This window comes from Macrobrachium nipponense, chromosome 5 (assembly GCF_015104395.2).
Source record: "Macrobrachium nipponense isolate FS-2020 chromosome 5, ASM1510439v2, whole genome shotgun sequence".
NCBI lineage: Eukaryota > Metazoa > Arthropoda > Malacostraca > Decapoda > Palaemonidae > Macrobrachium > Macrobrachium nipponense.
Window position 1 is genome coordinate 53,421,918 of NC_061107.1, and position 17,719 is coordinate 53,439,636.

Sequence of the window (17,719 nt, forward strand, 5' to 3'; positions counted from 1 at the left end):
ATGCAGCTATGCCTTCCGTGTATGCAGCGTATTTCACGCGCTTTTCGATGTCGTGTTAATGTTAACACTATATTAATAAGATGTATTTTGTATTTCTAAAAAGCTTTTGAAACTAAATTCGATCAATTTCAAAACATGATCTATTCCGAGAATCATTAATTATATATAAAGAAAACGTAAATGCGACGTTGTTACCAAGTCAGCCAACAAAACCCTTTTATTTTCGCATAACTGGAAATGGAAACCACTTTTGTGCAGGAGACCACCTGAAGCTGTTACAGATGTTTGACGTCTGTGCTCTTCTTACGCGTCACTCCTGTGTTTATGGGAGAGTACAGTAGTATATATGCATTTGGCTTAGTTCCAGCTAATGAAGCGATAGCTGTCAGTTGAAGCTACTTTCCTGCAAGGGTCTGCTATTTTTGATGAAATGGATTTGGAGCTGACGTTAGTATTGCCGTGTGAGCATTTTCCTGGAATTTCTTTTTCCTAAATATGGCAAAGTTCATTCTGAAGTAGCTTCAGCAGACCTGTTCCAACTGGCTGAAAGGATTTGCCTTCAAGTTGAGGAAGTGAGACTACTGGCAGGGTCGATGATACGAGTGAACTGGAGAAAGCAATGCTACCAAACGGCAGACGAAAGTTAAGGCTGAAGTTGTAACAAGGAAAACAAATAATCATAGAACCTATCCGTGCGGTGAACTGTCGTCACAGCATCCGAGGTCAACGATTCTGAAGGAGGTTTGTCGGCGTGACCAGAGTAGAGAAGTTATAGGGAGAGAAAGAAATGCTACATATTTCCTAAAGTAGCAAAATACTTGCAGTCTTAAGTTTGTTGCCTATTGTTTATTCATTTATGTTTTCGTTTACCTTATATGATGTAACTTTAGAATTGTTCTGCTGTGAATTCTCTAGTCTGATAAAAGAACATTAATAATAATAATAATAATAATAATAATAATAATAATAATAATAATAATAATAATAATAATAATAATAATATGGTTGTTGCTTCAGCACTATTAATCTTGTAGAGAGAAAAGACTCTCTAAGATTAATAGTGCTGAAGCAACAACCATTTTTAACAAAACTTGCCTACGAAAGGGTCTCCTTCCGAAATAATAATAATAATAATAATAATAATAATAATAATAATAATAATAATAATAATATAATAATAATAATGGCATCACATATCGGTCATCTTCTTCAAAGGATTATCCAGTGCCGATTTTGAGTCTAGCATGCCTAAAAGATGGAATGCTTTTCAGTTATGGGTTAAAGCGGTCGTTATTATTATTATTATTATTATTATTATTATTATTATTATTATTCAAAGGCCACTGAAACGGATTAACGAATCTCTGAAGTACCAAACGAGTACCGTTTACACATGTTATTGTTTAGTCTTAATTGCGTCAACCGCCATTTCATCCCTGGCTTTTAGGTGCCATTCAAATCCGGCCAAGTGAGCAATTTAAAGGAAGGTAGAACTGAACAACAAATAAAGGCTGAGTTGGCCAAGATGGGCCAGATGCACCTGCTACTTTTTCAAGATCCCATGAGAGATCTCCCGTTGACAGAGCAATCCCATTTGCCGTAACCACTCAAATGTAATACTTTTATTAGTGACGCGCAGTCATTCTTTTACGCAGTGCTTCGAAAGACATGAATCGAACTCAGGTATTCGGAAACATTCATTTTTTTTTACACGAAAAAGTGACTTACTCCAAGAGCGGAGGGCACCATAGCAAAATCAACACTGATATTTTAACTACTGAATCTAACTGGCGTCTAAATAGAACTTTCACTTTACATCCCGAACATTTTACTATTTATTCTTTTCTTTGCTTCTGTAAAAAAGAACCCATCTTGACGATGATTTTTTTTTTAATTCCATAGGTGTTCTCGGATAAATATTCACATCTAGTATGACACTATGTGATGCAACTTAGATCCTTGTAGTCCCTTTAATCTTTCTCAACTTATTCCTTTCATTAGTGAGAATTAAGCTGTCTAGCCAAGCACTGGGGCACTTTTGTCCATTCAGCGGTGAAGGCAGTGGAAAGAGGAGCTAGACAGATGGATGGTCGGACAGCAAGAAATCCAAGGCTCTACAGATGGAAAAGGGATAATCCTCACAGCTGCACTAAGAAGTGACAGTTGGAGGTGTTGGACAGCAAGACTGAAGAAAGGAAGAGAGAATGGAGGCAAGTACAAAGATTAAAAAATAGATGCAGCTTTGGGGCAAAGGAACGCTGCCAACATTCTTTAGAAATGCTTACAGTGCACCACGTGAGGCCCACTGAAGGCACTATCCACCTACAGGAAACTCATACTTATTTATGTCTACTTCAGCGTTTATTATCTTTGTTCCTTGTCTTCATTGTTAGTTGATACTTCTTATTTTTCTCATTATTTCAGAGTCAGAAATTCACTGCGATTTGCCCAAAAGATGCGCACATAGTGAAGACCACCACCTGGACCACTCACAACAGCAAAATTTTGATAATAATAATAATAGTAATAATAATAATGATGATGATGATGATGATGATGATGATGATGATACAGCAACGAGCAAATCAGATAATGGCAGAACTCGGGAGTCTGCCGTAGGGAATTGCGAGGGAGACAGACCCCTGGGATGGATGGATATCTTTTGCCAAAAACGTCGCGGACGAAGGAAGAATGCCTTCGCTCTCAAGGGCTCTGGATCTAACAGACTGTTATTGAGGCGCAGCTCCCGTCTTCCAAAGAAGAGTTGAGATAGAGCAATTTGGTTGGGCCTTGAGAATGTTTCCGCAACTTGCCATAAAAATAAAGAAAAAATTGACATTCAACAAGAACATTGTCCTTAATGAGCATAATAATTAAAAGAAGGTTATATGTGTAATTAGGATATACAAATGTGAACACCATGGACTATTCAGACAAGTATGTTCTTTGTTCACACAGAAATATGCTCGTAGAATATAAGCTAACCAAATTCTGTAGTTGGCACAACTTCACTTGCATACAGATATAAGAAGCGTATAACCAACAGCTAAGTAATGTCGTCAATACGGGGAGCTTTCCTTTCACCTTTCCTCCTATTATATTCACGAAATGGCTGTCATATCCGTTCGATTATGTCAGTGCTTGGATTGCTTTAAAATCTAGTCATCTATCGAGCATTCGTGGAAGATCTTATTAAAAATAAGAGCAGCATCGCAGTGAGAGGGAGACCTGAGATTGTATGGTATCTGTCGTTCACTGCAGGGAGTGGGGGGTGGGTGGGGGGGTGGGGTGGGGGGTGGGGGGTGGGGGGTGGGTGGGGGGTGGGTGGGGGGACTGGACTCTGGGAAGACTGTGACCTCGATTAGCGTCGCTTGCTTCTGCACCAGGCAGGTTTCTTGCTTAAGCCTATATTCTTAAGGTGGCCCTTTACAAGTATCTTTTGACTGTGTGAAAGACTGGACCTGGGAAGACTTACCATCGATTAGCTTCGCTTGCTTCTGCCCAGGCAGGTTTCTTGCTTAAGCCTATATTCTTAAGGTGGCCTGTAGAAGTATCTTTTGACTGCGTGAAAGACGCTAAAAGTCATGGGACTGCTGACTTAGTTGTGAGGTAGTTTGAGTGCATCCCATCAATTAATTACCTTGCGAGAGTGAAAGTGAGTTACTCGACTGAAAATAACGATTGCGGATTAGACTTTCTACAGATGTTATTAACCTGACTTAGGTAAAGTCATACAATTCTTAAGACCTTGACAGACAAAGAAAATTCTGTGGGGATATTATGTACCGTTTTAGAACGATTCAGATTCAAAGAACATTGCAACAAGCAAAGACTGCCTGACATCGCTGAAGTGGCTACGGAAAGTACCTACCTGGTAACTGGAATGAAATAAAAAAAGAAAAAAGAAAGCAATTTGCGAGGCATTTTGGCCCTTTTCCAGCTTTGGCCACCATATGACTTTTGATGATGCTTAAACAGAACAGCAATACATCCAATGATAAAGGTGACAAAATTGCCTCGTCACCGACTGAAAGCCGACCATGTAACACACAAAAGCACTCAAACAAGCACTTATGCCATAACACGCCAACTACGGCTTCACAAAACATTTTTTTTATGTATTTAGCTTCCCATCGGTTATGCAGACACTGTGCAGAATTTTTCCCTATCGAGGTTTCTCTTCTTCTTCTTCTTCTTCTTCTTCTTCTTCTTCTTCTTCCATTTAAGGAGAAGAGAGCTAAAACAGGTTCTGGGGAAGTCCGCGGCCTTAAAGAACAGGTTAAAGATATTTATAATTTTTTATTCTTTATTCTTTGGTCGATGCGAAGGACTTTCGTTATTGGATCTCGCCGTGATTTACCGTTTTATGGAAACTGGCGTCGCACCAACTATGGTCATTGAAACGGAAACCTATGCATGTTGGTTTGCTTATGCATTTCTGATTATTATTGATATTAGTTATTATTGGCAGTGCGAAGAGTCCGTAAAGGTAAGGAAATAACACAAAAACTCATAATCTTATTCCTCTTATGATGTAGCGGACTTTACCTCACACAAAGCAAAACAAATAAATAGATATATGAATGAAATTATAAATATTAAAAGAGAAAAAGATTCGTCATTTGGACCAGTAAAACCACAGAATATAATGCTCATAATTTTGTTAAATCATTTTAGCCTACGTACTGGGTTCAGGGGATTCCCACCTGTCGCAATCCAGAATGATCTCGAATATTCTTGGGGTAAAAAACTGGAATTCAGATGAAAACTGCCGAAACCAGAGAACATTTTTAAGGAGACGATCTTTCCGTAGAAAATAGCAAGTGCGGAGATGTCGGATTTGTCTTAACAATTCTGAGGTGTCCTCTGGTTATAATGATTATTATAATCATCCCATACAGACGTTGTCATTTGTTTGCGGTTAAAACAACCGCCGAAGCTACAACGGACGATAGATAGATAGACAGCTAACCCCGGAAGTCCCGAGCATCATCGAGCGTCACGAAAGCTATGATTTCGAGTGTTCCCTTCGTTCTCTGCCACATCGCTGGTTGTTGTAAATGGTACAATTTTACCTGATGGTCCGTGCTTTCCTCTCTCTCTCTCTCTCTCTCTCATGTTCGTGCATACAAAGTCTGCGATATGCAAAATTAGGTGAAGAAATAAATGCTCTATGGAATTCTTTTCAAAAACTGGATATAGAACTCAGTTCATCAGTAAGGGCTTATCAAAAGCAAGGAGAAGTTTACAGCTATGACGACAATTTTTTACGCAAGAAAATAAACTTTTGTGTTTAGGTCTGTCTCAAACCAGCCATGGACACAAGCTCATAACGAGATGCCTGAAGGGTCGTCATATCAGCGGAGTTATTAGAAGAAGAAAAAGAAAAAGAAGAAGAAGAATAAGAAAGACGCTATGAGAGTTGATAAGTGTCCCAAGATATCCTAAGACCTCTTACGAACAAACCGTAACCGCAACACATGTTATATTGGAGAGATTGATGACTCAATGAGAATTAAATAAATACCATACAGACTGTCAGAAGAGGTAATATAATCAATGCGCTGTTTAAAAATATACGAACTACATCGAACTACAAAATTAATGTCCTTTAATATCCGATTCGCTACCTCGGATTTAATATATTTTCATATATGCTAACCGAATAGTATATAAACGTTGCTTGACTTCGCCTATTGCTTTGCTCTACTCTTGTTATTAGGTCTAGGTCTCTGCTATAGGAAAGGAAAAGCATGTCAACATTACCACATCATATCATGTTTGCTGTCTAAGGACGTCACATACATAAGTGCATTAAAACCCGAAAAGGAGTAAGAGCCTGCCTTGGATCCTTGGACTCAGGGCTACTAACAGAGGAGTCTTGACAATAACGGCTTTCAGTATATAAAGGAACCTACACCATCCATCTTATTACTGCGGCATCATTATGCATGTCGTTAGCATAAGTCACTCACGCGTGACCTTGTACAGCAATAATAAACATAAACCATTGGCCTTAAGGAACATTAATGTTTACTCTGCAGGGAATGTAGCCATCCAGACAAACGCTCGCACACATTTAAAAAAACCAAACTGTTCAGTAATCAGCGAAGTTATAACGGAGCCTTCTTACGTAAGTATGTGTGATTTATTATTATGATACCAACAAGGTGTGTCAAACACAACGTCATCACATGACACAGGCATTGTTCCTTTTGGTACAGTTCTCTGCTCAGTCTCCATTTCTTATTTATCATATTTTCCCGTCATTTTCCTCTGTCGTTTAGTGTACTTCTTCATATAATTTGCCTAATCTTTCTCATAGATTTGGAAAAAACGATATTTCTCTTCCAAGTCTCATCCTCCATCCTTGGGAAAACCCTGTCTTTGTTTCAACCGCCACCCACCCAGGCTTTTCATTCGATGCCTCGGCTTCTTCTACTCTCTACTTGTACCCCCGCACTCCCAAGGACTACTGCCTTCAACCCTATGAAAAAAATCTCTCTCTCTCTCTCTCTCTCAACAGAGGTAGTACGTCATCGGAGCTTTAGACACTTGTTCTCCCAAGTTAGTAAGTTATCATTTAGTAATTTTCAGTTTCGTTGTTTTTAAGCGGAAATGAATACTACAGGTAACTTAATACCTCGTAGAACAGAACATGGCAGGTGAGAGATTGTAGGAATCCGGAAATTCACTTTTGAATCTAATGTTTCAGATGCACAAATACCATTAATAACAAATCTAACAGCTGGAGTGATAAAATGACAGATATTAGGTAAACACACACACACACACACACACACACACACACACACACACACACACATATATATATATATATATATATATATAATATATATATATAATATATATATATATGTATGTATGTATGTACATACATGAATTGTAATCTTCACAGACATGGAAAAATCATTATGAAATCGGTCCAGATAGAGAAGTGTGAAAAGAAACTAACATCATTTTTCGTGTGTACTTTGGAAAGCTCATCCTAATAAATTGATCCTGCAGGTCCATAAGAGGATGAAACCGCGGGCTTGCAGTAAACTTCATTGTTTCTTTCCACGTTTCCTTCATGTGGATTTATTGCACATGTGTATATACATTTGTACATATGTACATACTCCATCAGCATTTGCACTTTCCTGAATAAGGTTGCCTCCCGAGGCCAAAGGTAACTGCACTTACTGTCGCTATCGTCTCTTAGTACTAAATCTGCACAGATTCCGAGCTTCATAAATCTGCGAAGTAGCTCATCAACAGTAAATCGATTCCATTTCATATTCTTAGTCAGTCACCGCTAGCTTGCAAAACACGCACACACATAATACATACATATATAAACGGGAGAAAATTCAATACAAATTAGGCATAATTCCATCTTACTATTCTCGTGATTGTATTGAGTTTTAACGAAGTTTTGATTGACTTTCCTGAATTAAATGTTTTCCTTGTTTCCGCATTCCTTGACTCCTGTAACCTCTATTTTAGGTAACGGATTCTAGCTTCCTTGCAGCTCATGTTCGGCTCCTTTTCTTTCTTCCTACGGACGCTGGGCTCGATAAAGGCATTAGGTTTCCTATCAAGTCGGTCTTCCCGTTAAAATTCCGTTATAGAGAGAGAGAGAGAGAGAGGAGAGAGAGAGAGAGAGAGATAGAGAGAGATTCTGTATGCAACGAACACACTTAGGAGCGCCACCCACCAAGGGCTCGTTTTCCTACTATCTGCCTGCGAGCTTTGCTTATGCAACCCGATAACATAGACAGGAGGTCGTTACCTTACCGGGTGAGACCTTGACTTTGGGACACAGTAGGAAAAGATTCTGAGATTTCGGACGAAGGAACTCGGGCGGAATGTACCTGCTGTTGCAGTGGGATCACGGGAAGAACCCGTTTCACCACCAACGGGTTGACAGCGTCGTGTAAACAAAGATGAAGTGATCTATTCTCTTAGCTTAATGATAAAAAAGCAAGGCCTAGACCTTGGCAAAAACAATGCTTCTTATTATTGTCACTATTTGCAGTAGTAGTAATAGTTGCAGTCAGATGACGAAGACACCCTCTAGAAACGTCTCCCCTTGTGTCCACTAGAATGAATTGCCGGCAACAGGTGACAATGGGCCAGTGCCCAGGAGCAGAAAAGAAGCTTTCGCTTCCTAGCTGTTGCTTTGGCTCAACTTCAAAGCGCGATGCCTGGCTTCGCGCTGAGGAGGATTTGCTCAGTTCCGTCCCTAGTTTCTGTCTCCACGCAACATATCGGGTTCAGGTTATTTTCCCACTGAGTCTTTTTATGGATATTATTCGCTACTATACGTTAATCTTTTGCTCACGATTCATTCATCAATTATGGGTGTTGTATTTTGCAGTAGATTAATAATAATAATATAATGAAAATAATGATAGCGTAGATTGAAACCAATAAATGTCTTTTATACCGAGAGTTTGCGTAACTTCCATTACCAGTAATGACACGTGAGCAGGCTCTCGCAAGCTCTGTTCATATTTGGCAGAAAATGAATGTGCACTTTCACTTCCCATGGCAGCGTTAGAAATAACAGTGGCAATAAAAACCATAATTGAAAATGTCCATCCATCCGTACGTATTGTAGTATCAGTATTTTAATCTTTATTTTCTCTGCAACGCGAACTACTCTGCTTTGCAACCCAGTCGTGTTAGGTTAATATTGAAAACTGTTGTTGTTCACCCTGTTCAGGATATTCACTATCTATCAAATTAACATGAAGAAATTTTAGTCATAATTTTTCTTAATGTTTCCCTGCATTAGTTGACTAACATCTTAAGAGCATATTTTATACAGTTAAATGTTACTTGTCATGGCTGGGCAAGTCAGTACATATCACAAAAAATAATGCCGTTTAAAAAAAAATCCTTCCAAAAAGAGTCCTAACACTTTTACAAGGACAGATGGCAAGTTTCACTTGCATTGATTTTAGTTCCCTGAGGTAGTTTGAATGCTATATCATCACAACATCTTTTCAGTTGCAGCTTCGCCGGTTGACCGCGCATCCATCTAAGGCTTTGTTCCATTGTCAGCGCAGTTGTACTTCTAACTAGGTCTTGTAGTATTCGATATTTCAATTTATTAACCAGTTCTTCTGTTCTTTCGGACAACGACGCAGTCATAAAGGTAGAAGGAGAAAGTGATGTGCCTGCCATCTGCATGCCTTTAAGAGATTCCTGGAGGTATGAACCGCAAGCAACATTCTCTGGTAGTCTAGTCATAAATACAGTGTTCTTTTACTCACTTTCATTTGCTTTTGGCTCTACTCATATGACGGGCCTCAATAATGACTTCAGTGAATGTACTTTGGTTATTAGTTAGATTTATTTCATAATAATGTCGGTTAAGGATAAACCACTCACTTTTCACTGCATCAGATTGAGTCGTTTTCACATCGGGAAAGTAGCACTGGGAGTGGAAATCCATTTGTTCATTTGAGTTTGCTGCAAGAAATGCGGCTGCACATAGATGGTAACACCTAACAACCGGTTTACAAGAACGAATCGAAGGAATTCAAACCAACACGATTCGTGATTTGTCTTCATTCGCAACATAAACTTCAACTGGACCGTTCACACCAACTGAATCTAGTCAGTTCGAATGACGCAGGCTCGATTCGACTGAAGTCATGCCGCCAGAAAATCTGACAAGTTCTGTAACAAAGCGGCGTTCTGAATAAATATGACCTTTGGCGTTTTTTGCACTGAGATCGGGAAGCAATAGCTGCATTGTGGGAGAAAATATGTACTGAAATTAAATTAACAAATGCTTCAACAATTTTATTATTCACGACATACGGTAGACCTATGTATCAGTGATTCATTGTTTGCTACTCAACGGCTCCATGTGGTGACAGAAAATATTCGGCCTGGGTGACAGACCTTCTGCCGTGGGTAGGTCACTTACCTGTTGGTACCAGGTTCATGTTTGAACAGTTGAAACCAACTTTATCATCATTGTTACCAAGAGAGTTGAAATTGTTTTCATGTGCGCATCCTAATTGACAAATAAAAAAAATTCTGATTTATTCACCAAATCAGGGAACAAAGCACATAGCAGCAAGAGCGTCCTGGTCCAAACTCTCGAGGGCAATAGGAACTGGATTGTGCCTCGTGAGAGGCGAGTTTAGTGGACACCCCTCAGTTTGGTTCAGTCAGCGTATACAGAGATCATCTAAAAATGACTCGAGACACATGACTCAATGAATTGAATCGACTTGGTTTAAACCCGACCTTAGTCTGCTGTGTGTGTTTTTTTTGTTTTTCTTTTACAGAGAGCCTAATAAGGAGACTCAACTATGCATTAAGTTCAAGGTAACGGTTTACAAGTGACCAATATATGATAGAGCCATATAACCTACACAGCTGTGTAGAGCTCATCAAAATAAATAAAATAGATGCTTCTATTAATGGGTTAGGAAATAAAGCTATTCAATTCTTAAGTCTAGCAAGAACATGTCTTGCCGTAGATTTTCGCGTACTCGGGGAGTAAGCCTACTGCATTGTTGTTGTTGAGGCGAAGGAAAACATAAAAAAGGCTCTGAAAACGGTGTTTCTGGTTGAGTTAAAGATACAGGATTTGAAAGAAAGGACATTCGAATGAAAATGCAAAAAAATAAATAATGTACATATTAAACAGTACAGAAATATCATTTCTAATAAAATGTATAGTATTTTTTTTTTTTTTTTTTTTTTTTTTTCTTTTTTTTTTTTTTTTTTTTTTTTTTGGTGAAACAACAGGCTATCTGTCCGTAGATTTTAGCAGGTTTTAATTTATTTGATGTGCTGAATTTAGAGACTGTATTTCCGTTCAGTTATTTCGTTTCCACTTATAACTGAGAATATATGAACGCGTTTAATTTGTGTCCTTTTTATTTGATCTTTGTTTTTGGTGTGAGTTGTACTAATTATGAGTAATCATTACAAGGACCACTTCACGTTACGTTAGGAATCTAATATTTGCAATTATGAGCCAGTGGAAAATCTTGCATGCGCCCTGAGTAAGCTGGAAGTCGGATTACGCTTTGTTTATTTGATCATGCGGCCGCACTCTCTCTCTCTCTCTCTCTCTCTCTCTCTCTCTCCTCTCTCTCTCTCTCTCTCCAGTTTAAGATTCTTCTGTCGTATATTGGAATATAAGTTACGTATATTTTCAACGCTGTCTTTTATCGGTCATTTACTCTGAGCGTAAATAATCACTGTAACAAGAAAAAAGAGTGGAATCAAGGTAACCAAAAACGTGATTCGCGTCCATTTGTATGACGGTAAGAGCTCCAGAGAAAGTATTGCGTCTAAAATCTGAATGGGAGATTTAGCTTTACCATTTTTGGCTGGCTATTCTGGAAATACTGTCATGAAAAAACCCTAAGAAAGATATTTACTGAAACTGCACATTTATATAGGATTTATGTCAAGTTTTTACAGCATGGATGACTTCAGGCTTCTGTTAGAATTAATTTCAACACGAACACGTAAGACAGCCTTCGCTTTTTATTAATCACGACTAGTCTTACTTTCCTGCAAGTCATGTCATCACGACAAGTAAGTCGGTCAACACTCATCGATGTGATTTCTTCTCATAACACTTCAAATAAATGAATAAATACATAAATAAATAAATACATTTTTGCTCGGTCAAATTAGAATCGTGACGCTTAGTTAATGTAACACCAAGGCAATGGTATATCAAAATATTTCGGATAATTTTGGACCAGAGATTAAAATGTACACTATTGCTTCATCTGGCAACTCTTGTTCCGGTCGACGGATGTTATTTAGTGCTTTTAATTCAACTTATTTCCAAGTATCTCTATCCTGCTAGATTTAGTAACATGTGCGAGTATTGTGATAATAATTCATAGTTTAGGAAGGCCATACAACAAATACTACACTGCCTTCACACTAACAGTATTTAGTAGAAGGGAATTATATTAATCGAACAAGTAAGCCTATGTTAATCGAAATCAAATACCACATTCGATTCAAGACAAACATTCCTGTGACTGCTGATATCAGGGTCCAAAGAATATAGGTTGCTATGGTTTAGAATGTGCTCCTTTTTAAGCTGATTTAAATCACGCTGAACGCACCAATTTTGAGGGTTCCGATCCAATAACTTTGAAGGCAAAATTAAATTCGTATATTTTCAGTAGATTACAGCGAATAAACTGCAACTCTCTCTCTCTCTCTCTCTCTCTCTCTCTCTTTGCATTTCATGTTATAATTACGTTATCCAACCTCCTCAGCATAAATACTACAATTTGCTTCTATTATTAGTATGATGTATAATTAAGTGTCTTCATCTTTGTTTTTTCACTGCGTAAAATATTTGCTGTATACTTTTATATAACATGGGCTGTTATTAGGGTAAGTGACCTGAAAGCGGCCGAGTGGTCTACCTACTGGTGTGGCTTTTGACACTCGTTTTTTTCTCACACTTATGAAACTAAGACCTACTACTCTGTTCTGGGGGACCTGATATCAACGCATTAGTAATCAAAGATGATTCACGTAAGATATGAAAGATCGAGCTCATGTGTGAGCTCGAACTGGTGCTGTACAATCAGAACGCCAGCTGATATCTCTGCTTCTACCGTGTTGTTTTTATGACGTCATGGACTGGTGAGAAACTGAGTTATGTTGGTAGTTAAAGCAAATGATGCATCATTTCATTGCAAGAGTAATCCTCTATAACCTATACATATTTCTGTTTGTTTGCATGGTGTTTTTACGTTGCACGGAACCAGTGGTTATTCAGCAACGGGACCAACGGTTTCACGCGACTTCCGAACCACGCCGAGAGTGAACTTCTATCACCAGAAATACACATCTCTCACTCCTCAATGGAACTCGCGATCACCGAGGTGGGACGCCTACACCATACCAACCACGCCACTGAGGCGCTTATGTATATAAAATACATATTTCATCATGACAACGTCAGGTAAAACTCCGTAAGCAAAAGCATGACCTTGTGCTACTCTGGAAGAGTACCTACTGCGCAACTATAATAATGACGCGAGTTATTGGTGTGTTGTCAGCAACAACCAGTTCCTCTGATTTCATCATATAGTTTTGCAGCATCAAAGGACCACACGGATTAAATAGAAGTCCAAAATATAGCAAACAAAACCAAGCTGGCTTTCTTTCAGAAGCCATTTGTACAATTATAAGCTCATTTATGCGGTTTTCACTACTACTGTATACTAGCGTCTGTTAATGATTCGTCGTTATATTATCTTGCAGGAGCGCGGTATATAACCCAAAAGGATGAAACAGGCTAGACATTTCTAATGATATCTTTAGCGGCATGGGTAACCTAAAATACTTCCATACCTAAGAGAGTAATGGGGTTAGGCTTAAAAGCACGGCCTATGTGGTACCAACAATTTCTTAATAATGTATTGAGAAACAGAATGGTGAGGTAAAATATGTAATATATCAAGGATGTTGTTGGGTGTATGTTTTATGAAATACAGGTGTAAAATGAGCCAGCACTATATAGGTGTTTTTACTTATAACTGTGACCGATATTGATAGTGGTGTCGGGGGGGGGGGGGGGGCGGGGGGGGGGGGGACCTTAGTGTCCCTCGGAAGGAAAATAAGGTTTTGGAAGGGGGAAGAGGGATAAAGAGCGGTACAGACTCATTTGCTTTAAGTATGTAGTGCAGTGTCTGCTATTTCCTGTTTTGTTTTGTGGTTCGAACTACTGTAGTACAAATATTATTTTATTTATACTTATTTTATTTCATTTGCTTTGGCAATGGCTGCAATATTGGATCGGGGCGGAGGGGGGGGGAGGGGGGGAAGAGGGTGGCTCAAACCACGGTGCTTTACATTGATTTTTGTGTGCTTTTGTTAGTATTGTTAGTTTATTTTCTGGCTTTCTTCCCGATCAGAACAGAATGTGCAAAGTCATAGAAAGTTTATTTATTGGTTAGTTGATCACTAAGTGGTGCAGCGAGAGTCTAAACTACGTTGTGCAATTGATACATCGACACCTGGGACGTGTAATGTACAAGTTAAAAGTGCTATTTTCTTCTTAGTTAAAGTGTTCCAGTTTTAAGTACATAACTCAGAGCTACGTCCCGGTATACGGGCAACGCTAGTCAGTTCACAGAACTGATTTCCTAGGATATAGAAAACGAAACCTCTTTTACTTTAACCTTAAGTGCATAACACATTCATGCAAAAGCGTTCTCATAGGTCTAACTGAAATGTTTCATCCATCTTTCTTTTTTATTTACATAAAACCATAAAAATGGCAAGGCAATATATGAGAAAAATTTCCCGTAGTTTGAACTTACACTTATTATATAACATATATGGATATGCCAAGTATGTCTGTACGTATGTAGGGCCGAATGCTCAGGTTTGTGTTAACTTTTAAGGATGCAGGTTACCGGAACTTACACAGAGGAAGAGAGAGATAAACTTCCTTATAATGGGTTTTGGAAATCAAATTTCTACATATACAAATAACATACTGTCTAATATTTAGAACAAATGGCAACGGTGATGTCTGAAGCATCTAAATGTCAGTGTTATGCTGTGTATTCTCTGCTCGTTCGTTGTATGTTGCGTCGCTCATGTTTACCTCATATTTTGGCTAATTCCTTAATATCTTTGTAATGTCTTATAGCCGGAGTTTCCTGAGTATATTCTTCAACTAGTAAGGGTTTAATATTTTAAGCTATACAAAACTCCTGTACACTTCGAACACTTTCCGGTTCAGTTGACATGTTTCTTTCTCATTCTGTCACATTTTGCACCTGACGTATTCATGATACTGTATACTAGAGCTTGATATAAACAATGATAAAAGTGGCATGTATATATATATATATATATATATATATATATATATATATATATATATATATATATATATATGTGTGTGTGTGTGTGTGTGTGTATGTGTGTGTGTGTCTGTGTGTGTGTGTGTGTGTACGCGCGTGTGTGGTGTGTGTACAACGCTTATGCATGTGTATATTTACTTAATTATATATTTACGCAAACCACGGAGTTAGAAAATCACAATATCAGTGCCGTCGTAGAGAGGCTTTCTATGAGATAATCCTATTGTTTAGAAATGTAAAAAAAATGCAACATCATGGTAATTAGATACTATTTTACTTGCAATTCTAATTACAAAGCAGTAGTGAGATAGCAATGAAATGATCGTATGAAAATTGCAAACACTTTCGGATAAATTTTGGAAGTTCTCTCTGAGGAGCCTGACACTGACATCACAATTCTCCAGTCTCGCTCAGTCCAGGGATGAGGGAGGAGGGTCCGCTTCTTCAGATATCAAAATGAAACCTGTTAAGTAAGGGTTCCGTGACAGGGCTTCATCTCAACCATTCATTAAGCAAACAGATTTACTGTAGATCAAATAAACAGTTCAAATTTGTGATCGGTACATAACTGGATTAAAAATGTAATTTTGGAAGCAATCCCCCCCTCCCCCCCCTCTATCTCTCCCTCGTAACATACCACAGTATGTTGAGATCGTTCTTACGTGATTCTGCAATGGAACGTTTTGAAGTTCCTTTGTTTCATTGATGACTCAAGTTATCAACTTTCTTCCTTTTTTCTGTTTTATCATCAAACTTTGGTCAAATAAACCCAATAACAGATCATTTGCTGTCTTCAATTTCCTTCAAAGTGTCAATGTTTGGCTACGACTTTCCGTCTTTGCCAACAAACCAAGTCTGAGAACTTGTCTAAAGAAACAAACTTAGAAACACCGAAAGGGTCCACAATGTGAAACCAACGAAGCAACGATGCCTGCATTTTTCGGTATCAACCAATTTAGACGCAGATACGTTCATGCAGATACAATGGCTGACACATTTCTCGGTTATCTTGGCGTTACACGTCCAAGGTCAATGGCAATAAAGAGAAACATCAGCTCACCGACTTCACTTGCCTTCAAAATACCGTTCATTTAGCTTGCTTGGGTTCTCAAGCGGAATATCTCCCCGCAAGTTATCATTATAGTCTCACAATAATAACTTGCGCTTCGCACCCAAATCCCAAGGACCAGCGATCACAAACTGGGAAGAACCATAAAGAGAAATACTGAGGGAATTTATTTCAGAAACACCAGTCGCTGCGTGCCATTAGTTCGTCTCAAGGACGGACTCTAGACCGTGGTCTCAAAAGCAACTTCTTAGAAAAACCGCAATTGCCTCTGTCCGTTACAAAAGCACTTCAGAGTACCCTGATACTTTCGTTAATAAATGGGATATGTCAATGAAAGATTATTGTAGTACATGCTGACGTTGTACATTATTCAACGACCGAGTACCTCATTCTTTGCTTGTATGATGAAAGCGTGACTGGATTAAGTCATTTCATAGCCGAGGCAGTTGACGAATTTTATAGCCTCATATCTCTACAAACATTCTGTACAGTACCAATTAATCTTAGATATGAAATTGCCACTAAAACAAGTGAAATTTCAACCCTAGCTTACCTAATTATCGACACCATACAACATACATCCTTTAACAAATACTAAAGTTACAGTACTCTCAAATTATCCCAAAAAGCTCTTCTTTACCCCCCCCCGCCCACACACACACACATATATATATATATATATATATTATATATATATATATATATATATATATATATATATAAGGACAGTGTTTTTATTCTTAAATCTTGGGTTTACTGTCTACTGCTCGCTATATTTTCTTTATTCTCTCTTTTTTTTTTTATTGTCTACAGACTTTTAACTCTTTTAATGTTTCTGATGTTTTCATATAGTTAATGTCACATTACATTCACCGTTTATCGGCTTTTCCCCGTTACCTACTATTCTTTATTCTTGCTTATTAATGCACGTATAAGAAGAGCATCAGGGAGACTAAATCAGAAGAGTTTGTCTGTCGGGATTTAAGCCGGTAAAAGAAGATGGCATGTAAAAAATTAACTATGCATATACGTATATATATATATATATATATATAATATATATATATATATTATATTAGAGAGAGAGAGAGAGAGAGAGAGAGAGAGAGAGAGAGAGAGAGAGAGAGAAATGAGATTATTTGTAAGAAGGCAAAGGGGGTGATAGAAGGCTGTACACAACAATGAACATCCTGCGTACGTAACAACAATTGCCCTTTTCATAACAAGAATGGTCATCAATTATTTTTCTTCCTCGTACCCATCACAGCCCCTACCCCAGAAGGCTCCTCTCATTCTTCTAACAACCCTTTCATTATCTTGTGGGAAACACTTAAACCCAAACTTACATCACGTAACTCTTGCAAGATCTTTGCCGTTTTTTAAGGAAAGAAAGAAGAATGCTGTTCAACTCATTAGATTCGCCACCAAATTAAAGACAATGGCTTAGAAACCGGACGTCAAGGTTGAGGACATATCCCTTGGTACTACTATTCCTCTTCTTCTGCACACACACTGATTCTACCTGGCTCATATAAAGACATTTTGGTTGATCAGTTGACCTCAATCTATCAGGGAGAATTGACAAACTTCATGTTGTGAGATCCATCTTACGAAAGCAATTTGCTTGATTCTACGTGACCGAAGTTGTCTTCTTTGTTATGAAAGACCGCGTTGGTTGTATACCTCTTCGTTTGAAACAATACTCTTCCATTTGGTGCACTCCACCTTTTGTCTCCTACATTTGATTGACTCC

General features: G+C 38.3%; 1 protein-coding gene across 1 annotated transcript in view; it reads right to left on the reverse strand.

Annotated features, from left to right (window-relative positions):
• LOC135215306 (sodium/glucose cotransporter 4-like) overlaps positions 1 to 17,719 on the reverse strand; it is a 118,382-nt gene that overhangs the window by 51,822 nt on the left and 48,841 nt on the right. The window lies entirely within an intron of this gene.